Source organism: Tachysurus vachellii, chromosome 26 (assembly GCF_030014155.1).
Source record: "Tachysurus vachellii isolate PV-2020 chromosome 26, HZAU_Pvac_v1, whole genome shotgun sequence".
NCBI lineage: Eukaryota > Metazoa > Chordata > Actinopteri > Siluriformes > Bagridae > Tachysurus > Tachysurus vachellii.
The window spans coordinates 7,174,770-7,188,541 of record NC_083485.1 but is presented as its reverse complement, the minus strand read 5'-3'; the positions used below and the strand labels follow the sequence as shown (position 1 = coordinate 7,188,541).

General features: G+C 36.6%; 1 non-coding gene and 1 pseudogene across 1 annotated transcript; both read right to left on the bottom strand.

Annotated features, from left to right (window-relative positions):
- Positions 1 to 863: 863 nt before the first annotated feature.
- Positions 864 to 993, bottom strand: LOC132841419 (5S ribosomal RNA; annotated as a pseudogene).
- A 152-nt stretch (positions 994 to 1,145) lies between these two features.
- On the bottom strand, positions 1,146 to 1,264 carry LOC132841412 (5S ribosomal RNA). Its single transcript, XR_009647905.1, has one exon. It is a non-coding gene; the product is annotated as a 5S ribosomal RNA (ribosomal RNA).
- Between the last annotated feature and the right edge of the window lie 12,508 nt (positions 1,265 to 13,772).

The following is a 13,772-nucleotide window of genomic DNA, read 5'->3' as shown; positions in this document are numbered from 1 at the left end:
GCTGTATTTCATAAAAACATAAAGGTAGTAAGCTTGTGTTATAAATATTACAAATTAATTATTAAGCTACACACACACACCTGGTGTGGAAATAAAAAAATAAAAAAGAACCAAAAAAATGTAAAAAAATTACACTGATCATAAAAAAAGTTAAAAGTTAAAAAAGAAAGTTATGTTGTTCATTACATTTTACTTCATAATTGCACTGCATTGTTTTGTTTTCATTGTTGCAAAACTTGTTCTGTAATATAGTTCGTTTGCTATCGTGATCAAAACCATTGATCTGAAGCTCAATCCTGATGCTGTCCTGTAAATATTTTTCTAATCAACAATAAATATAACAATTTCTGATCAACCCATATCAATTGCATGCTTAAAATAACATACCGGTTAAAGCCCCACCAATTTCAATACAAGCCACGCCTACTTCAGAGTTAGGCCACACCCACTCCGAGTACAGATACAGATACAGATAATTCATATGATTAACAGATACAGATAATGCTGTACTCGCTCATCCCTAATACATATATATATATATATATATATATATATATATATATATATATATATATATATATATATATATATATATCAACCTCCAACTGGTTACCCAGAGTTTATGCGCGTGCACGGTGCATATATAAAGACATTTTCAATGGATCGCCGATTTCACGAGTCACCATGGAAACTCAAAGCGAAAAAAAGAGAGCGGCGTATTTCACAGAGGCGGAGTTGGAGGTTTTAATGCACGCTTATGAGGAGTTATGTCACATAACCTGCTTTCTGGAATACCCCCCTAAATATTAAGATGTTGTTGTTAGAGAATTCAAATAGTAAAGTAAAGGAATGCCTATGTCAAAAGCTTACAGCACCTGGTATTCCCAGGCAGTCGCCTATCCAAGTACTAACCAGTTACTAACCAGGCCCGACTCTGCTTAGCTTCCGAGTTCAGACGAGATCGGGGGTTCTCAGAGTGGAATGGCTGTAAGCAAAAGGAAAGTTGGAATGGAACCCATTTATAAATTGTTTGTTATTTCTTTTTTCTTTTCTTTTTTTTCTATCGAAACATTAGCAAAAGCATCTGAATATTAAGATGTTGTTAGAGAATTCAAATAGTAAAGTAAATGAATGCCTATGTCAAAACCTTACAGCACCTGGTATTCCCAGGCAGTCGCCTATCCAAGTACTAACCAGGCCTGACCCTGCTTAGCTTCCGAGTTCAAACGAGATCGGGGGTTCTCAGAGTGGAATGGCCGTAAGCGAAAGGAAAGTTGGAATGGAACCCATTTATAAATTGTTTGTTTTTTTCTTTTTTGTTTTTTTTTTCTTTCTTTTTTTTGTTGTTTTCTATCGAAACATTAGCAAAAGGGTCTGAATATTAAGATGTTGTTGTTAGAGAATTCAAATAGTAAAGTAAATGAATGCCTATGTCAAAAGCTTACAGCACCTGGTATTCCCAGGCAGTCGCCTATCCAAGTACTAACCAGGCCCGACTCTGCTTAGCTTCCAAGTTCAGACGAGATCGGGGGTTCTTTTTTTTTTTTTTATTAAGAAATTTCAGAATTCTCCTTCACTCCCCGGCAGCTTCCACATTGGTTCTTTTAAAACACAACAAACTTGTGGTGTAAAAACATGATAAAAGGCATCCAACATTTTTTCAGATTTAAAATACACTTTGAAATAAACTTTCAATGTACATTTCTGATTTCCTTTTAAACACATTCCAACCGTCCAACACAATTTTTTCCTTTTTAGCCACAATTCTTCTCTCCCATATTGCACTTTTCATCAACATTACCCACAGATTTATGAACTTCTTGTTTTGACACTTCTTTTCCCAACCAAACATAACCACTCTGTTCCATTCCATTACATTTTCATCCCACTCCCCTGTCAAATCTTTAATCACACATTTGCATTTGCTTAAAAAATCCTCCAGTTCTTCACAATATAAAAACATATGTAAAATCCCCTCTTCCTTTTCTTGACACACTTTACACATAGCATTTTGTTCCATCCCAATTTTATTTAAAATAGTCTCAGTAAAAACCACTTTATGTATTATAAAATACTCCAAACATTCCAACTTTGTCTCCACACATTTTCCCCTCATGTTTCTCCATATACACTCTTCTTTTAAATCTTTGAATTTTTCCACCCAGTACTTGTTTACAATCGGTTCTTTAAAAACACCATCTCTAAAAACACAATAAAACATTTTTACAGTACATTCTTTAAAATCACACAATTTTCCCCCCAGTTTCACGTAAATGTTTTTTTCTATTTGCTCTTCTTCCATAAACTCTATTCTTTCAATCCACAGTTTTGGTATTGCATTTTTAATGATTTCATATTTCTTTGTTATTTCTTGTTTACTGTGCTCTTCTTTTGCTACTTCCATTGCATCTACAATAACTTGTGTTGGTAAGAAACCTTCTTTAAACTCATACAAAACATCTCTCACTCTCGTTATGCCCACTTCCATCCACTTCTTAAAAAATATTTCCTTCCCTTGTTTTAAAATGTTGTTATTTAAGAACAGAGGTTGATTTAAACTCCCATGTGGAGGTTGATTTAAACTCCCATGTGGATCATACTCAATTTTCATTAAAAACTTTCCCCAAGCACTAAAAATTTCTCTATAAAACACAGGTAATCCTTCCGTCATCCAATTTTTTGTTTTCATCCATAAAATTCCATCCCCCATGTTAAAATCCCCACATTTGTTTAAAAAGTAATTCATTGTTTTCTTCCACTCCGTTTTGTGCTCTTCATTAAGGTATTTCTTCACAATTTTCACTCTCATAGCATGTTTTCGTTGTTCCACATCCATTAACCCCAAGCCCCCTTTTTCCACCGCCCCTAAAATCGTGTTATATGCAATTCTTGCAGGTTTCCCCAAGAAAACATTTCTTCAACCTCTGTTCTGTCCATAAAGGCATTTCAGAAACATATAAAACATACCAAAGTTTAGAAACCATTAAGACATTCAATATTAAAACTTTCCCCTTTAAAGTTCTTAATTTCCAAAAATTCAACCTCCTCTCCATATCTGTTACTATTTGCTCCCACATTTCATCTCTTACTTTCTTCTCATTCTTCCCCATTAAAACTCCTAAAATCCTCATTTCTTTCACTTCCTTGAAATTAAAACAATCCGTTAAAACCATAGCTTTACCAAATCTCATATATACCGTTTTATCCTCATTAACTTTACTTCCAGACCCTCTACAATATTCTTTTACAACATTCATTGTTTCCTTAACACTTGCTTTGTCTTTTACAATTAACTTTGTATCATCAGCATACTGAAAAACTTTCCCCTCTGACTTATTTTCTTCAATTTCAATCCCTATTTTTCCTTCCTTTTCTCTAATTGCCAATCCTAACGGTTCGGATACAAGTGAGTACAGTAATGCAGAGAGTGGACAACCTTGTCTTATTGAACGTGTTATTTTAAAACAATCTGTTAAAACCCATTACATTTAATTCTTGTTAGTGCACCCTTATATAAAATCTCAATCCATTTAATAAAATTCTCTCCAAACCCAAAACTCCTTAAAACCTCAAATAAATACCCGTGCTCAACCCTATCAAAAGCCTTTTCGAAATCCAAACTTATTACGTATCCCTCTTCATTTTTTCTTTTCATGTACCAAATTGTGTCTCTTATACTCATTGTTATGTCGGCTATATCTCTTCCTTTTATTCCATACGCTTGATTTGTTTTAATTATACTGGGCATTACTTCTTTTAATCTGTTTGCTAAAACCTTTGCTAAATTCTTAAGATCTGTGTTTAACATCGTGATCAGTCGGTAGTTTTTTAAATCTACTTTCTCTCCTTCCTTTTATATATCAGTTTATCAACCCCATCCTTGTTCTTTCATTAATTTCTCTCTTTTCTTTAAAAACCTCATTTAAAATCTTTATTAACACTTCTTTAAAACATACATAAAATTCAGTTCCCAAACCATCTATTCCTGGACTTTTCTTTTTATTCAGTTGATTTATTGCTCTTTCAATCTCTTCTGATTTCCTGGTCACAGTCTTTTCTATCTTCTTCACTAACTTTTGCTTTTATCTGATTCAACAATTTATTTTTTTTCCTCCTCTTCCACACCCCTTGCACTAAACAGATCCTCATAAAAACATTTTATTTCTTCTAAAATCTTTTTATTTCCTTCTACAATTTCCCCATTTTTCCCTCTTATTTCTTTTATCATTTCAGCTTTCCCTCTCTTTTTTCTCCCTCCACTACATATTTTGCTTTGCTTCTTATCCTCGCCCCCTCATATTCTTTTTCTTCCATTTCTTTCAGTTTCCCCTCTATTTCCTTTATCTTTTGTATGTCCTTATTTTCTTTATTTAATTCCTTTTCCAAACTTGCCTTCATTTCTCTTTCTTTGTATCTTTTGCATTTCTGTGTTAAACTACAATATTTGATAGAGAACTTCTTGATTAAAAACTTTACATTCTCCCACCATATTCTTTTATCCTCTTCATACATTCCATTTTCCTTTTCTTTTGCTATAATTTCTTTAACCTTTGCAGCATAATCTTCATTCTTTAAAATCTGTGTATTTAAAATCCATACTCCTGCTCCTCTTTGCATTTGACTCCAGTCCAACTTAAAAAATAAAAACTTATGATCACTAAAACTTGTTTCTTCATACTTAATCTTTTCTATAAATTTTCCACAGTTCTTGTACATAAAACAGTCAATTCTGGTTTGGCACACAAACTGCCCCACTATTTGTCTCCTTGAAAATTCTTTTTTCTTTTCATTTCTTTCCCTCCACACATCTATTATATTATTTTCCTCCATTAGTGCTTTTAATTCTTTTCTTCCCGTATCAGTTTTTAAAACCATTCCTTCAGCCATATCTTGTTTACTAAAAACCGTGTTAAAATCCCCCATCATTATTATTTCTTTGTACTTCTTTACAACATTTCTTAAAACATTAAAAAACTCTTTCTTTTCCTTCTCCTCCACTGGTGCATGTACATTTACTAAAATCAAATCTCTTCCTTCATATATTGTCTCTACTACTATACATTTCCCCACCTTGTCCTTGTACACAATTTTGCTCACTTTAAAAACAGCATCCTTCATTAAACCTCTCCCCAACCTCCCATCTCCATTATTATATAAAATGCCTCCATCCCATCTCTCTTTAAAATCAGTTATCACATTTTCTCTTCAGTTTGTTTCTTGTAGTGCAATAATATGTTCCCTTTTACATTTTTCTTTTACTTTTTCAAATTTTCTAATATCCATCAGTCCCCTTGCATTAAACGTAACACAACTTAAAGCCATTAAAAGAAAGATAAATAAATACTTAAAAAACATTATTCACTATATTCTCCCTACAAACCCCTTAACACATCATATCTGCTAATCTTTCCCATGATCTTTTTTCTTGCACCTTCCAAATTAGGCTTTACCTTCAATGCTCTTCTTCTTATTCGTCCTCTCCCCTCCCTGTCTTTGTCCTTCTTTACTCCTTCTTCACTGCTCATTCCTTCCTTTTGGTCCATAAGTCCTTGTCCAAATCTCTCCCCGCCCTCCAGAAAAGTATAAAAACTGTTATATTTTTATATAACTGAATATTAAGATGTTGTTGTTAGAGAATTCAAATAGTAAAGTAAATGAATGCCTATGTCAAAAGCTTACAGCACCTGGTATTCCCAGGCAGTCGCCTATCCAAGTACTAACCAGGCCCTATGCCTAACCTCCACCATAGGAAGCAGCTAGAGCGCTGATACTGGGGGAATCGCGTTTTCAGCTCCCGAGAAGCACTTTTGTACATGCACGCAGGGATTCTGTCGACACATGCTGATACCTAAGATTGCATGAAAATGATCATACCACACACAAATCATCAGATTTTTGAGTTTAAATCATATTTTTTATCAACATATTGGCCTTTAATATGAACTATTAGATTTTATATTATTTACCATAAAATAATGTAAAAAAGCATTTTTCAGAGATTTCTGACATAAACACAATGTGTCCTATCATGTTTCATCAAAACAAAGTGAAACAGCCCTTTTCAAGCTTGTCAGATGTGTGCTTACAGAAGGTTGCACGAAAAACTACTATAGGAAGCAGGTAGAGCGCTTAGACTGCGGGAATCGCGTTTTCAGCTCCCGAGAAGCACTTTTGTACATGCACGCAGGGATTCTGTCAAAACACATGCTGATACCTAAGATTGCATGAAAATCATCATACCACATACAAATCATCAGATTTTCGAGTTTAAATCATATTTTTATCAACGTATTGGCCTTTAATATGAACTATTATATTTTATATTATTTACCATAAAATAATGTAAAAAAAAAAACTTTTTTTCAGAGATTTCTGACATAAACACACTGTGTCCTATCATGTTTCATCTAAACAAGGTGAAACAGCCCTTTTCAAGCTTGTCAGATGTGTGCTTACAGAAGATTGCACGAAAAACCCTAATTAGGGACTGATAGGGAACTATATCAAGAACCTGGGTCACTTTTTAATTAAGCACTTTATTAGGATCGGGACTCCTGGCAAGATTCTGAGATTTTAGATAAAAAAATCGTCTTTCTACGACCTTCCTATCAGAAGCTGGGCTACTTGTAATTTCCCTCCAACAAAAAAGGGGCATGGCTGACGCTAAGGACATGTACTCCGCTTCACAAGTAGATAATGCCACTGTGGATTGTTTTCTGGTTTTCCAGGAAATCAAAGAACTTCCTTTACTTAGATTAACACAATATCCTGAGGTACTACGTCTGTCTTTTGTATCTGACGCCCAGTCAGCATCACAATATACTCTAAGACCTAGTTTCTCTGAGTCATTTCTTCTGAAGCATAGTTCCTGTTTTGTCGTACCTTTAAGGTATCTGAACACATGTTTTACTGTGTTCCAGTGTTGTTCTGTTGGTTCAGCAAAATGTTGAGATAGCCTACTGACAACAAAACTTAAATCTGGTCGTGTACAAGTGGACAAATAGATTAGACTTCCCACTGCCTCCCTGAACTTCTTTGGATCTTTCAATTTTTCTGCATCTTCTGAATAATCAAGCTTAGTTTCACATGGGGTTTCTCTAATTTTACAGTCTTGCATATCAAATCGATCTAGTAGTTTGCATACATATCTCTCCTGTGACATTTTGACTAGACCATCTGTTTGTTCAAAATCTATGCCTAGGAAATGTTTCAACTTTCCCATGTCTTTCATTTTGAACCTCTCAGTTAGCATTTGCTTTACATCTTTCAGAACATTTACACTGTTAGCAGCTATGATAAGGTCGTCAACCCATACAATCAGTATTACTTTCTCATTCTGCTTTTCCTTTGTATACACACAGTTATCAGCTGAGTTCTGTGTAAAGTCATTCTCAGTTAAACATGCATGTAACATAGCATTCCAGTTTCTACCTGATTGTTTGAGACCATAGAGAGATTTCTCTAATTTACATACCAGTTTTTCACCAGTCTTAGATTTTTGTTCATAACCTTCTGGTTGTTCCATATATATCTCATGGTCAATTTGTGCATGCAAATAAGCTGTCTCAACGTCCATCTGATGTAAGATCAAGTCCTCTTGTGCTGCTTTCTGCATAACCACTCTCACGCTTGTCATATCTGCTGTGGGTGAGAATGTCTCATCATAGTCAGTCCCTTGTTTCTGACTGTAGCCTTTTGCAACAAATCTTGCCTTGTACTTTTCAGATCCATCAATGTCTCGTTTAATTGTGTAAACCCATCTGCCTCCAACTGGTTGTTTTCCTGGTGGCAATTGAGTAAGTGTGAAGGTTTTGTTCTCTTCCAGTGATCGCATTTCTTTGTCCATGGCATTCTTCCATTGCCTTGATTTCGTTGATGTTATGGCTTCATGGTAGGTTATCGGCATATCGCATACAGCTCTATAACAAAAGTCTATGCATGTTTGCAGTTTGTCCTCCGTCTTCTCAATCTCATAATCCTGTAAATGAGTTGGTCTCCTTCTCGTCCTTGGTGGGTTCCTTTTAATTATAGTCTCAGATGGTTTTCCTGACTGTGTTGGTTCAGTCTTTTCAGTCAGAATCTCGCTAAAACCACTTTGAATGCCTTGATTTGGATTTTCCTCATTTTCTACGAATTCTTTCTCCTTGCCAATGATCTTAGGAGTTATACCCACGTATTCTCTGTGCGGCTCAGATGTTTGTGTTTCTCTTTCTTTGGTTGTCCTAGTTGTAAACTTCACTAGCCTGTGTTTTTGGATTTTTCCAGTGTTGGGGTAATACACTAAGTAAGCCGGGCTGTTCTTGTCATAGCCGATGAAAACGCCCTGTTCACATCTGGAATCCAATTTGCCTTTCTCTTGTTTGTAAGCGAAACATGTTGATCCAAATTTCTGCATTTTGGAAACATCTGGCTTTTTGCCTATGAATAACTCGTATGGTGTTTTCTTTGTACGTCCATTGTAGCACCTGTTTCTCACATAGGCTGACGTTTGCATAGCATAGTTCCATAAGTTACCTGGTAATTCACTTTCTATCAGTAAGCATCTGCTCATGTCATAGAGAGTTCTCCAACCTCTCTCTGCTGTGCCGTTCTGGTGAGGTGAATAAGGTGCGGACGTCTCATGTCGTATCTTATTCTTTGTTAACAGAGCTTGAAAGTCTTGATTCATAAATTCAGTGCCATTGTCTGAACGAATACACTTGACTTCTCCATAGGGTGCTATGTCTGCTAGAAACTTTTCTGTAGCTTGTAGCGTGTCACCTTTGGACTTTAAGAAATATACTAACATAGTGCCTGAGTAGTCATCTGTAAAAGACTGTGCATATTTGTGTCCTTCTTTGCTCTGTATTGGCATAGGTCCAGCCAAATCAGTGTGGACCAATTCTAAGGGTTTCTTTGCCTTTCTGTCTGGCTCCCTGTTTCTTGTCTGAGTAAATTTTCCTTGTGTACACACTTCACATAACTGATTTGGTCTGTTTATATTCCCTTTTATATCCATGCCTTTAACCACACCTTGTAACTTTTGTATGTCATCGTAGTTACAGTGTCCCAAAATCTCATGCCAGGTTTGTAAATCATGACACACTTTGCATTGGTCACCAGTCTTTTCTATAGTTGGCAAATAGTATAAGTTTCCACTTTCATGAATGTCAAACCTGTTGCCATCTCTGGTAACCATGTGACTGTTCCCCCTTTTGAAGGTGATTGCTGCTCCTCCATTTATTGCTCTTGCTACTGAGAAGATGTCATTTGGGTACGAAGGCATGTATAGTGCATCCCTTAGTTGTGCTCTGTGGTGTCGTCCAGCGCTGTCAAGGAAATAAATCAATGCTGTTCCTCTTTGTTGTGCTATACCACTGCATTTTGTCCCGTCGGCTAGTTCCACTGAATGAGTCTCAGATTGAAAAGAGCTGTCAAAACTTTTGAACTTTTTGATGTCGTTTACAATATGAGATGTCGCTCCAGTATCTACCATTATGCCTTTCTTCTTTACATTATCTGGTGGTCTTCCATATTCTGAGTGTTCAATTTTGAAGACATGGTCTTGGTCACTGTCTTGTTCATCTGCAACCTTTCTAGCACCATCTTTGTCTCCCTTTTTCTTGCACAGGAATTCTGCATGTGTACTGTTTTTACAATGATTGCACCATACTCTTTTGTAGCATTTTCTTGCTTTGTGTCCTTTTATTCCGCATTTATAACATGTCACATTGATATCTTCATCTTTCCTGTCTTTAATGTGTGACTTAAAAGGGCCTTGTCCTTGTCTTGTGTGTGCTTTCATCACGTTGTCTGTAGATTCTGTCCTTTTCATTTTCTCCGCCTCTTCGTAAATCCGTAGTCTTCTTTTAAAGTCAATAAACGTAACGTTGTCCTCATTTTGTGTTATGTGTATGGCTAGGGGTTTAAAAGAGTCTGGTAATCCGCGAAGAATCATAGCTATGGTTAGTCCATCACTCATGGTTTCTCCTGCATCTCTCAGGGCTGTAATGATGTTCTCTGCTCTTATTAGGTAGTCGGTAACACTCTCGTTGTCCATCATGTGTAGCTGGGTTAACGATGTGTACATATTTATTATGCGTGGCTTACTTTTTCCTGAATAATGCTCTTTCAGTATTTTCAGAGCTTTCCGGCCATCATCAGCAGCTTCATCACTAGACTAAGTTTCAGACCCAACATTGAATTCAAAAATCCAACTTAAAGTCCAAAAATCCAAGTCAAAAGTCCCTAACATTTTGACTTTTTTGAAAGTTTAAGACCCAACATTCCGACGTTCAAAATTCCAACTTCCTGATATAAGTCCCTAACATTTTGTCTTTTTTGAATTCCAAGCTTCCGTATATATGACCTTTTATAGGACCATTAACTCAATATGAATTCCTAACATTCATTTTACTCCACCAAATCAGCTGATCCTGACAATTTATTACTCCATTGATTGTAAATGCCCAAAAATCAAAGGCCATGTGTGGTCTTACTCAAATATAACACTAATGTCCATCCAAACACCAGACTGCAGCCAAGTTGCTTTTTTACAATCTTAGGTCTTAAAAACCAGCCCAATATCCCAGAATAGCTGAGTTGCCTTTGGCTATATTGGGCCTAGTGTACATTTGTATTTATTATGGTTCATGTTGTCTTAGCATCTATGCTTGGTGACTTACAATTAAGGGTCTTGTATGTACATGTTGGGTTTATATTAAGATGTTGGGTCTCTATAGCCAGCACAACATCCCCGCATAGCCGAGTTGGGTTTGACCGTCTTGGGCCTACTGTATGTTTGTATTAATTGTGGCTCATGTCGTCTTGGACATTGTTATAGCTTGCCAGAGTTTGCCAAGCCGACATCCGACTTTAGTCTGCTTGTTTGGGTCTACATAGCCAGCCCAACATCCCAGTATAGCCGAGTTGGGTTTGACCTTCTTGGGCCTACTGTATCTTTGCATTAATTGTGGCTCATGTTGTCTTGGACATTGTTATAGCTTGCCAGTGTTTGCTCTTGAGCCAAGCCAACATCCGACTTTAGTCTGCTTGTTTGGGTCTACATAGCCAGCCCAACATGCCAGCATATCCGAGTTGGATTTGACCGTCTTGGGCCTACTGTATCTTTGTGTTAATTGTGGCTCATGTTGTCTTAGACATTGTTATAGCTTGCCAGTGTTTGCCAAGCCAACATCCGACTTTAGTATGCTTGTTTGGGTCTACATAGCCAGCACAACATCCCAGCATAGCCGAGTTGGATTTGACCGTCCAAGCCAACATCCGACTTTAGTCTGTTTGGTTGTGTCTCAATAGCCCCCGAATATCCCAGTAGAACCAGGGCGCCATTGATCGTATTGGCTTTATATATATATATATGTATATGAATCAATTCTACTGCATATTGCCTTGGCCCTTGTTACTTTGCAGGTGTTCACTCATGAGTCACCTTTGAAGTCAACATTGAACTCCAGGGAGTTTCTTTAGGTTGTGTCCATCTATGCTTGGTGACTTACAATTAAGGGTCTTGTATGTACATGTTGGGTTTATATTAAGATGTTGGGTCTCTATAGCCAGCACAACATCCCAGCATAGCCGAGTTGGGTTTGACCGTATTGGGCCTTTATTGTCATCGCATTGTACAGGTACACAGCAACGAAATACAGTTTGGCATCTACCAGAAGTGCAAAATGTAGCAGTCGTGCAAAAGTGCAGATAAACGTATAGCATATTTACAGCAAGTGGTATATATCAAAGCATATACAGTAAATAAATATTAAAGAATTACAGAAATTGTTCTAAGGCTATGGCATTGAAGAGGAATGTGCAGAGTGAAAGGTTACAATTAATCGACTTGTATGTACATGTTGTGTGCATATTGACATGCTGGATGACTAAACTCTAAATGTATCTTTTTGAAATATGAACCATTTACTCTTACTCTAAAAAAAAAAAAAAAAAAAAAATTCAGACAAGCACAAAGATTAACAACTTATTAACAATTTCTTCTTCATCCTCTAGGATGTAATACTTGAACGTCCGCTAACCTACATTGTATGTCATTATATGCAAAATTATAAACATTCCAGAATATTAACAACATTTTTCTTCATCCTCAAGGATTTTTCTTCATCATCAAGGATGTTTTCTTCATCCTCAAGAAGACCTTCTAGGAGTACCTCGACATACGCAAGACGACTTCGAACTGCAACATAAAAATTTAAACAATAGTATTCAATTGTCACACAGTCAATTTTTTCAACACCGACATGCTCAGATGCAAGATATCTAGCAAGATCCCCAGTAGTTATTTGATAATCTATAATTGATTCATGTAGGTAAAACTGTATTAGGTAAGTTTAAAGTTTAGTTTAATACCACTTACCTTTGTAAACGCCAAGTTTTCATGGTTTTTGAGATGTTTCTTCAGGGTTAACCTACAATTAATAAATGTAGAAAAAACATTTTGTTTATGACAACTAACAATAACAATCTCACAAACAATATGATCTTTTAATTCCAGGAGTAAATATGAAGAGTTTTACTGAAGAATTAGTTTTACTGTAACACTACTTTCTCCAACATCTATAAGTCCAAAGCTTTAAGAATAATAATAAAACCAAGTAGGGTCTAAATATGGCCACAAATGTGCCGTAGGTCACTGCACCCAACATGTCAATATATAAAGGTTGAAAGACCCAACTTCGAGCTTTAAGAGCTTTAAGGCTAAAATCCTGCTATTTGAGCAAGCAAAATGTATCACCATAACTACGGTAACAACAGAAACATGGATCAATTCAGCGGCCGTTCTAAATATGGCCACAAATGTGCCGTAGGTCACTGCACCCAACATGTCATATGAATTTAAAGACCCAACTTCGAGCTTTAAGCCTGAAATCCTGCTATTTGAGCAAGCTAAATGTTTCACAATAACTACGGTAACAACAGAAACATGGATCAATTCAGCGGCCGTTCTAAATATGGCCACAAATGTGCCGTAGGTCACTGCACCCAACATGTCAATATATGAATTTAAAGACGCAACTTCGAGCTTTAAGCCTGAAATCCTGCTATTTAAGCAAGCTAAATGTTTCACCATAACTACGGTAACAAATCAAACATGGATCAATTCAGCAGCCGTTCTAAATATGGCCACAAATGTGCCGTAGGTCACTGCACCCAACATGTCATATGAATTTAAAGACCCAACTTCGAGCTTTAAGAGCTTTAAGGCTAAAATCCTGCTATTTGAGCAAGCAAAATGTATCACAATAACTACGGTAACAACAGAAACATGGATCAATTCAGCGGCCGTTCTAAATATGGCCACAAATGTGCCGTAGGTCCCTGAACCCAACATGTCAATATATAAGAATTCAAAGACCCAACTTCTAGCTTTAATACGCTTCATCCTAAAACCATGCTATTTGACCAAGCGAAATGTTTTACCATAACTACGATAACAAAACAAACATGGCTCAATTCAGCGGCCGTTCCAAACACGGCCACAAATGTGCCGTAGGTCACTGAACCCAACTTCGAGCTATAAGAGCTTTAATTCTAAAAACCCTGTCAGTCGAGCTAGGGCAAGGCTTTACGGGACAGAACCCGGTGGTGGACTTTGCTAACCGTACGGAAATGTCTGTAATTAACACTTATTTCCAGACGAGAGAGGTACACATAATAGTCGAGGTAGGAGTACACAGTGTTTCTATGCAGACGAGGCAATCCGAGTGGGATCAGGGACTGCAAAGCGGCGGCAGGAGAGAGTGTAGCCAGATAGCATCGGATGG